The sequence below is a fragment of the Salvelinus sp. IW2-2015 genome, unplaced genomic scaffold, assembly GCF_002910315.2.
Source record: "Salvelinus sp. IW2-2015 unplaced genomic scaffold, ASM291031v2 Un_scaffold1438, whole genome shotgun sequence".
In the NCBI taxonomy this organism is placed as follows: Eukaryota; Metazoa; Chordata; class Actinopteri; order Salmoniformes; family Salmonidae; genus Salvelinus; species Salvelinus sp. IW2-2015.
The window spans coordinates 59,608-69,736 of NW_019942908.1; the positions used below are offsets into that span (position 1 = coordinate 59,608).

The 10,129-nt window shown below is 42.8% G+C and overlaps 1 protein-coding gene across 6 annotated transcripts in view; it reads right to left on the reverse strand.

Moving 5' to 3' along the window:
* Nucleotides 1-4,970, reverse strand: part of pacsin2 (protein kinase C and casein kinase substrate in neurons 2) — a 35,479-nt gene extending 30,509 nt beyond the window's left edge. For 5 of the 6 annotated variants that reach the window (XR_011475671.1, XM_024138292.2, XM_024138290.2 and 2 more), the window contains exon 1: nucleotides 4,807-4,905. The gene's annotated coding sequence lies outside the window, so the exon portion shown is untranslated. Of the gene's footprint in view, nucleotides 1-4,806 lie in introns of all 6 variants that reach the window. The other variant, XM_024138289.2, reaches the window with a different exon arrangement.
* Nucleotides 4,971-10,129: the final 5,159 nt, after the last annotated feature.

Consider the following 10,129-nt stretch of genomic DNA (forward strand, 5'->3'; position numbering starts at 1 on the left):
AATTGAGAGAGAGAGACAGAGAGGGGTAATTGAGAGAGAGAGACAGAGAGGGGTAATTGAGAGAGAGAGACAGAGAGGGGTAATTGAGAGAGAGAATGTGGGAAATAGAGTGAAACTGAATGAGAATAAAAAGAGAGAAAGAACGTGGAAAAAATAACAAAAGAGAACAAGAGAATAAGATGAGAGAGCGAGCGAGAGAGAGAGAGTTAATAACAAGGTGATGTGGGAGATGACTGGTAGGCTCTTCTAAATAGAGAGGATCCTCAATGTTGGCTAAATTACATGGGTGGATGGCTAAACATAGCCTACCGTCTATCAGTGGGCATCAAGTCTTTTCTATTCTATTTCTGAAGCTGACTACTCTCCACAGATAGCCGTTTGCGGTAGACGGACAGTGCTGGAATGCTCTTAGGCAACTCTGGGCTCAGGGCATTGTACTACTGGTTACAGGTCTGAACTCAGCCCCACAACTCCTGGCAAACAGACCCTGTCGCATCCCACTATTTCATAGCGTCAAGGTCTGTCCTCATTTAGCAGCCCAGAGAGACGTACAGTGCCTCTATAGAAAATCTAATTAAAAGAGACAGGAGAAGGACAGTGGAGGCGTTCACATTGTTAGGATGTTGATCTGTTCATAAAACTTCCCCCCCCCCCTAAACTGCAGGGGAATAAAGCGAAAGGGCTCACACTAGCAATGTCATCCCAGCAAGCATGTGCTGCTTGACAGGCACCAAGATGTCTTAGCTGACGGCACCAAGCATGTCTGCTGACAGGACAAGGCATGTCTTCCTCGACCAAGGCGTTGTGAGATTATGTGTGTGAGTTTCTCAAACACAGCCCCCGACAGAATCGTCACAATGCATGCCCCTTTATAAACATAAGCACCCTCTTCACACAAAGGACCAGTGGTGCCGGTATTTAGGACGGGAGCTGTGTGTGTTCACCACTCTGTTGTCTGCTCTGTTCGCCTGAAACGGAGTCTCATCACATACCATTTACATTTACGTCATCTGTAGGCAGACGCTCTTATCACAGAGCGACTTTACAAATATGGAAAGTTCAGAGCATATTCATCCTAAGTCAGCTCCTGGTCCCCCCGCTTGGGCGAATGAACCCACAACCCCTTGGCGTTGCAACGGCGCCTGGCTCTACCAACTGAGCCACACGGACCGGTGGGCACACCAGACCAGCAACAACACAATGCAGCGTGGCCAAGTCGCATTACCGATAGAACGTTGACCATAGTCAACACATCTCCCCTGCCCGATTCTGCTATTTAAAAAAACTCTGATTTCTGATCAGCCACCCTAGTTTTGCACTAACCTAATACATTATAAGATGAAAAACAAACACTGATATAGGTCCAGGACGATACCAGTATCGAGATACTCGTTACTATTGTGGCAAGGAAACTAAACACAAGGCAGATTTGACTTCTTTAGGAAAACATCCCTAATGTTGGGAACAAACATCATTATGTTGTCATCCAGAGTCACATTTATTTTCCAAGTTATAGAACACAATATGTTACATACATCAAGTTAACGGACCAAAGAGTTTGGTCTGCTTCATGTTTTCCATGGAAACAATGTCACAATACTGATATCGTCACAGCCCTACACTGATCCAGGGTAGTCTACCTCAACACACAATGGCAACAAGTTACCTTGGAGGGGTGTTGTGTCTGATTAGTCTCCCTGTTTCAAAAGGAGACACTTCCTTGTTGTCTACCAGTGACTCACTGACTATGTGAGCAGGGGAGGCCCCAATCATAGACGTTACACACTGTTAGGCCTGACCAGGAAAATAACACTTCCTCTCTTTTGGGTGTGAAGTTAAACGAGAAGAAAGAAGAACACAGACGCCAGAGTGAGGTCCAGGTCCGAGTAGGAGTACTGCTGATCTGGGATCAGGTTCCCCCTGTCAATGTATGATTTATTATACTGATCCTTAAATCAGCGCTCCCCAACCAACTCAGTGGCCTTGTGGTAAGAGTGACCACCCTGAGATTGGAAGGTTGGGAGTTTGATCGAGTTATAACAAAGACTGTAAAATGGGACCCAATGCATCTATGCTTGACACTCAGCATTAAGGAGATATAATGGAGGTAAGGTCCTGTGATAGACTAGCATCCTGTCCAGGGGGTGTACTTGTACATCAAGCTGCCTCACGCTACAGAAACAGCAGATAGAATGGAGATAAGGCTCTGTGATAGACTAGCATCCTGTCCAGGGGGTGTACTTGTACATCAAGCTGCCTCACGTTACAGAAACAGCAGATATCTGCCAATGCTCGTGCAAGGCTACCTACCCAAATCAGCACTCCTACTCTGAGACCGTTGATACATATGGCCCCAGAACAAGCCTTAGGGCTGTAGTAGGAGATATCATAAATGTGGAATGGAGCCAAGACCAGCCATACATTGTACAAGTAGGCCTACATGTATACACTAAACCGCAAATGAACCCTGATTAGAAGCCGCTGGCTGAGTCCCAATTCTCCAACCTTCTCCCAAAGTGAGCACTTGAACACCCTTCATGGATTACAGTGAAAACTCCCTCTAGCCAATGCTTTGACCCTTCCAATGCTTTTAAATCCATGACGGGAAGTGTGCTAGTAAGTGCACACTTTTGGAAAAGGGTGGAGAATTGGGACGCAATGCTGAATGTCCTGTTGCTGCCTCTGACCATTGCATGATCAGTTCTTGAGGAGTATTCAGATGTAGGGTTTTAGTGGATCATTGTGACAATTCAGGATTATCTTTTGCTATCTTCCAGGAGGTGATAACATGGCTGCCATTGAATTATCTGTCATTTTGCTGAAATGGCCAAACTTGTCATCTCTATGGTTCTACTCTCTGGCCTTAGTATAGACACAGGCCTGCATAGGGTGAATGTTAGCACTGTTTCTTCAGAGCCTTATCATGGCAACGGAATGTAAAGACAAGGGTACAATTTTGCTACTAGGTCATCAACCGATTAGCAAATGTCCTTCTACTGTAGTCCTGAGGTCGTTTTTTCATAAGAAAAATATATCCGTTTCCATTTCCTTCTTTTGTTTCCTAAAATAATCATGTGTTGAGATGTATTTTGCAATGATTGCTGCCATCCCTACCATATTATGTTAGTTCACAGTGGGACACCATATTTAGAAATCCCTATGGGGGTGTTCTGGAATAGATTGGGTAAACTTCTGACTTGCACACAATCGACTTTAGAGGAGTGAAGTGTTTCCATAGCAACCACAGTTTGTAAACTTGGATTGTTTTTTCACTGTGTCAGTCAGTCAACCTTGTACTCCTTGGTGATGAAGCTGTACATTGCTGCTGTTGATCTCACAATGACCGAACAGGGCTTATAGTGGACCCTCTCTGTATGGCAAACCCTGTCCCCAGTGGGGATCAGTGGATTAGAGTCAAGAACTCAAAGTTGAGAGACTCAAAACTGTGCTCAATGAATGTGTGTAGCCTAGATTCTCTCTACTTGGATAACAAAGTCACTGAAACCACCACCAGCAGTCAACCCTACCCAAAAACTTTGGACCAAGGGGCAGGCTTAAACAATGGCATTTGTTCCACTCTTACAGGCATTTTCCATGTTAAAGTGCCAACCGAGGGAGACACATAATGGGGGGAAATACTGGATTAAGTGACATCACAGATGCGAGCAGCTTTCTAGTCACTTTCCTGTGGAAGCCCATGTGCTGTGCTGGCATGATGTTAAGGGCCCGGTCACCATAGAAACAAAATGAGTACAATGCCACTCCAACTTCCAGGTGARYAATMATAACYATGATGATGGATGGTARTTTAAATCCTATAGTTTGACAACCCTGTTMTTTAAYCTTTCAAATMATATCAAAACGGGTCAGATATGCAAAATGGGTCCAGTCAACTTTGAGAATCTCCATCTCCTGAATGTTTTGGCATTCAGGTCCAAAAAGTCACTTCCATTCCACTTCTCTCAAGGGAAGGCTTTGGGTCATCAGTATTTGGCCAATTGATAAAGTCAAACTCCTATTTCTAAAATGCATCTTGTTAAAATCAGACTTTAAACCTAAGTCACACATTTTGACAGTGCCACTTCGCCATTTAGTGTGAACCAATGATTTATTTTAAAGTGAAAACTAACTAGCTTTTTAGCTAGAAACGTTTACCCTGTGACAGAAGATCGCTAGACACAGAACATTTGTGGCGATTAGTTGACTCTGAAGACTGCATGAGATGACAGCGGAGTTATCTTTACTTCTGAAACCTGCCCCGCCCTTCTTTCATCAGTCACCGACGCAAGGGCTCTAGTCAGACAGACAGATCTTGAGCTAACTAAAAAATATACCCTAACAAATATTCCCGATCCAAGATGTTAGTTCCCTAGTTAGGGAGCTAGCTCGTAAGTAAGCAATTGGCTATTATGCTAGTAATAGTTTACTAGGACAACATAGCGGGCTATCTTAAACATTGTTAGTTAACTAAATCATTAGCTGACGTTAACGTTAGTTAGCTACCTAACTAACTAGGTAGCCTTCTACCAGGACCCATAACAAGTAACATTAACTAGTTAGATCTAACGTTAGCTAGCTACCGAACGTACTGCTATGTCAACCATAGTTCGTTAGCTAACGTTAATTTAGTTGTTTCATACGCGACCTTCCAGCTGGTTGGATAGTAGTGGCTAACGTTAGCTAAATAGCTTGCTTCTGGTAATGTTACATAGAAAAACTTTCGTACAGTTGCTGTAAAGTTTAAAAACCAAAGTTCCAAATGAACAAAATAGGTATTAGATATAGCTGGACATGCTATCACTTTACCTTGAAGAGTTCCGCTCCTCTTGAGAGACGCGAATCAATGAATAAATTAGCTGTATTTAGCTGGCTAACCTTTTACCAGTTTTTTTCTTACCAGCAACAGGAGCCGCAGCATAAACGCACCCACCATCTCTTCCGGTATGCAAAATAAAAACCTTCAAAATAATAGTTCTCATTTCAAGAAATTTCAAGAATTGCAAACAAAATGAATATATGGCCACTGATATTGTTTAGCAAAACGGCAGCCCTGCCACTTGATTTGGTATACAGCTGAGGGATGGGGAAATGTAACCCCTCTCATATTCAGAGAGTGCTCTGACACAGTCCGTGTTAGGTGTGGGAATCTGTCTAAAGCACACAGGTGACCCCTAAAAATTGAGATTTACACAAATCCCCCATTGTTTAATTGGATTTATTACATGCAGACATTTGAGGCACCAGGAATTATTAATACATTTAAAAACCAAAAACATTGCATGTTATAATTCCTATATTCAGTACATGTATATAAAAAATATATAATTGCAACTACCTGTATGCAACAAAGAATGAGGGTAAAAGGATGACATGAAATGCATAACCAAATAGTGTCAAAAGTACATCAAAATACGTTATTTTAATGTAACAGTGTATATTTCATTGTGTACTAAAACCATCTGTAAGACAAAGGCAGCAGCACCATATTAGTATATATAAAACATGGTACAGTCTTCTATACAAAAAAGCCCACGTCATTAAAGGCAAAACCTAATGGTGACTGTTAAAGTGATAATTTACCCAAATTACAAAATTACATATTGGTTTCCTTTGGGTGAACTATCCCTTTAACAACTCTGGGGACCACAGTGAGGTGGGGTGGTGTGTATGGTACTGTATATAAGAAATGAATAAAGATACTCTATGGGTTATTACATCATGTTCACTTTCACACAATCAGAATGGTTCAGTCTGTTGTAGCTCAGTAGCCACTTCAGCTTTAGTCTCTTGTATGCCAACCACTCGAGGTGACCACACACTGTGACCAGAATGGGATTATCTTAAACACACAGGCAGACCAAGGGTGTTCTGGTCAGTGTCTCAAATGGCACCCTATTCCCTATATAGTGCACTACTTTTAACCTGGGCCCATAGGTAATAGGGTGCCCTTTGGGACGCAACCCTGGTTTCGAGGTCACCCCTCCAAGGTCACAGCACAGGAAAATATTTGTTGGCATGGCAATGTCATCCACAACACAAAATGAAAGGTACTTCAACGTTTGAAGAGCTGACCTCATCACTTTATATCCAGATATTTAACTGTGAAAGCATTTCTTTATCCCAAAGTTGAATTTATGAGTAACAACTCAAAAGTAAAGTTGTATAACCAAACATTGAACAAGTCTCTCAGTTTTATAAAAGTAATTCCAATACATTGACTGTCCTATGCATACTGTAGCCTTATACACTTTATAGCCTACTCCAGTGGCTTGAAAAGCAAACGCTTCAAAGCTCACTTTCCAGTCTTACTTTCGTTTGTTGTTAGCATTGTCCATTACACTATGTTTTATACAGTCAACAAATAGCAAATGCTTTTCGGGTCATGCATTTCAGAATAAAGAGGTGAAACATGTCGGTTTTCAGACATGAACAGAATAATTACACACGTCAATGTGTCTTAACCTAGCAAATATTCTGCTTGAAAACATAAAAAACATTCAAAGTAAAACAATTCCACAACAATATATGTAAACATTATTCAAACAGGTGCATTGATTGAAATCCTCTAACAGTCATCTGAGAACGCCCCTTCCCATTGCTATATAAACGGTTGATAAATGCTATTATTTACTGTATTATACAGAGCTTCTGATAAACGTGAGTGTGTGTGACCCTTTCTTTACTGACACACACGTGTCCTTGCTTGTGATGTATGGCAGGGTCCTCAGAGCTTACTGGGTCCTCTCCCTCCCTCCCTGTCATCCTTCCATCCCTCTGTTTGGGTCGTCCCTTGCCCCCGACCCCCTTTACCCCATGAATGACACAGGAAGAGCAACGAGAGGTCAGTGAAGGGACAGTGAGGCATTGGACATTACCACCTCACTTCCAGGTGGCGGCAGCTGGGCGAGGCCCGGTGCCCACCTTCGCCGTTCCCTTAGACCCCAGCGACTGGCCTGAGCGACTGGTGTCCGTAGGTCGCGTTCTACATTCTCGCTCAGTGCCTGCTCCTCGTCGTACCTGAGGAAGGGAGAGATAGAGGAGGGAGGCAGGGAGAGAGAGAGAGAGAGAGAGAGAGGAGAGAGAGAGAAGAGAGAAGGGCAGGGAGCGGGAGGGGGAGGGGAAGACAGAGAGGCAGGGAGGGAGAGAGACGGAGGCAGGAAGGGAGGGGAAGAGAGAGAGAGAGACAGAGGATAGAGGATAGAGAGAGGGAGTACACTTTTAGAAAAAAGGCTTCCAAAAGGGTTCTTCGGCTGCCCCCATAGGAGAACCTTTTTTGATTCCAGGTAGAACCTTTTTTGGTTCCAGGTAGAACTCTTTTGTGTGCCAAGGGTTCTTCAAAGGGTTCTCCTATGTGGATAGCCGAAGAACAGTTTTAGGTCCTAGATATCACCTTTTTTTCTAAGAGTGCATGTGTAAGATAGAGTACTGGTAAGACCTACAGTGGGGTACGAAATTATTGACACCCTCGATAAAGATGAGCAAAATTAGAGATCTTTGGCCATGCACACCAGTGGTGGGTTTGGCGTCGACATGAGAATGCATGAGCAGAAAAGAACCCAGTACCTACTGTAAAGTTTGGTGGTGTATCTTATGGGGCTATTTTGCTTCCACTGGTCGTGGGGTCCTTGTTAAAGTCAACGGCATCATGAACTTTACCCAGTATCAGGATATTATTGACAAAAACCTGGTTGCCTCTGCCAGGAGGCTGAAACTTGGCCGCAAGTGGATCTTCAAGCAAGACAATAATCCCAAGCACACATCAAAAACCACAAAAAATAGGTTAATTGGCCCCAAAATCAAAAGTAGAAACCTATTGAAAAGCTGTGGTTTGAATTGAAGAGGGCAGTCTATTAGCGCAGACAAACCATATCAAGGATCTGGAAGAATTCTGTCAGTGGAGGCTGCTGATGGGAGGACGGCTCATAATAACGCCTGGAACAGAATAAATGGAAACCATGTGTTTGATGGATTTGATACCATTTCACTCATTCTGCTCCAGCCATTACCAAGAGCCCTTTCTCCCCAATTATAGTGCCACCAACCTGCTGTGGATTCTGTATGTAGGAATGGTCTAAGATCCCTCCCAAAGTGTTCTCCAACTCATAAAATAAGTAAGGATGCTAGATATAGGAAGTATAAAGACAATATAGTGATAACATCACTACAAAAATGTAACTCTGAGGTAAAAGGCTGTGTGTTGTCATTCTGATCGGTCAGATAGCTAGCAACAATGACTAGAAGCTGCTATGCGGTGAATCGTAGATGGCTTGTTTCAGTTCATCTGATCAGTTCACGGTTATAGGTATTTTCTCTAACCGTTAATCCTGGCTTGATGGACCAATAGTTCCACAACGGCAAACCCTGCCCATCTGGCACTCTAGAATATTTTTTTAATTTTTATAAATAGTGTTGTTTTTTTACCCTGGGCCACATTCCGTAGTCAAACGTTGTCAAATGCTGCAGATAGAAATGCCATGATTAGATCCGACTTCATTCCTTATTCTACATGTCAGAGAAGCATAGCATATTTCTATCTAAATATTCCGAAACGCTCCATCCTGCTGAACACGCCCCAGGCCTGTTTTCTCCCTTGAGCGCTGTGATAGGAGGCTGTCTCTTATACACATCTAGATGTGTATAAGGCAGCAGCACCATATTAGTATATATAAAACATGGTACAGTCTTCTATACAAAAAAGCCCACGTCATTAAAGGCAAAACCTAATGGTGACTGTTAAAGTGATAATTTACCCAAATTACAAAATTACATATTGGTTTCCTTTGGGTGAACTATCCCTTTAACAACTCTGGGGACCACAGTGAGGTGGGGTGGTGTGTATGGTACTGTATATAAGAAATGAATAAAGATACTCTATGGGTTATTACATCATGTTCACTTTCACACAATCAGAATGGTTCAGTCTGTTGTAGCTCAGTAGCCACTTCAGCTTTAGTCTCTTGTATGCCAACCACTCGAGGTGACCACACACTGTGACCAGAATGGGATTATCTTAAACACACAGGCAGACCAAGGGTGTTCTGGTCAGTGTCTCAAATGGCACCCTATTCCCTATATAGTGCACTACTTTTAACCTGGGCCCATAGGTAATAGGGTGCCCTTTGGGACGCAACCCTGGTTTCGAGGTCACCCCTCCAAGGTCACAGCACAGGAAAATATTTGTTGGCATGGCAATGTCATCCACAACACAAAATGAAAGGTACTTCAACGTTTGAAGAGCTGACCTCATCACTTTATATCCAGATATTTAACTGTGAAAGCATTTCTTTATCCCAAAGTTGAATTTATGAGTAACAACTCAAAAGTAAAGTTGTATAACCAAACATTGAACAAGTCTCTCAGTTTTATAAAAGTAATTCCAATACATTGACTGTCCTATGCATACTGTAGCCTTATACACTTTATAGCCTACTCCAGTGGCTTGAAAAGCAAACGCTTCAAAGCTCACTTTCCAGTCTTACTTTCGTTTGTTGTTAGCATTGTCCATTACACTATGTTTTATACAGTCAACAAATAGCAAATGCTTTTCGGGTCATGCATTTCAGAATAAAGAGGTGAAACATGTCGGTTTTCAGACATGAACAGAATAATTACACACGTCAATGTGTCTTAACCTAGCAAATATTCTGCTTGAAAACATAAAAAACATTCAAAGTAAAACAATTCCACAACAATATATGTAAACATTATTCAAACAGGTGCATTGATTGAAATCCTCTAACAGTCATCTGAGAACGCCCCTTCCCATTGCTATATAAACGGTTGATAAATGCTATTATTTACTGTATTATACAGAGCTTCTGATAAACGTGAGTGTGTGTGACCCTTTCTTTACTGACACACACGTGTCCTTGCTTGTGATGTATGGCAGGGTCCTCAGAGCTTACTGGGTCCTCTCCCTCCCTCCCTGTCATCCTTCCATCCCTCTGTTTGGGTCGTCCCTTGCCCCCGACCCCCTTTACCCCATGAATGACACAGGAAGAGCAACGAGAGGTCAGTGAAGGGACAGTGAGGCATTGGACATTACCACCTCACTTCCAGGTGGCGGCAGCTGGGCGAGGCCCGGTGCCCACCTTCGCCGTTCCCTTAGACCCCAGCGACTGGCCTGAGC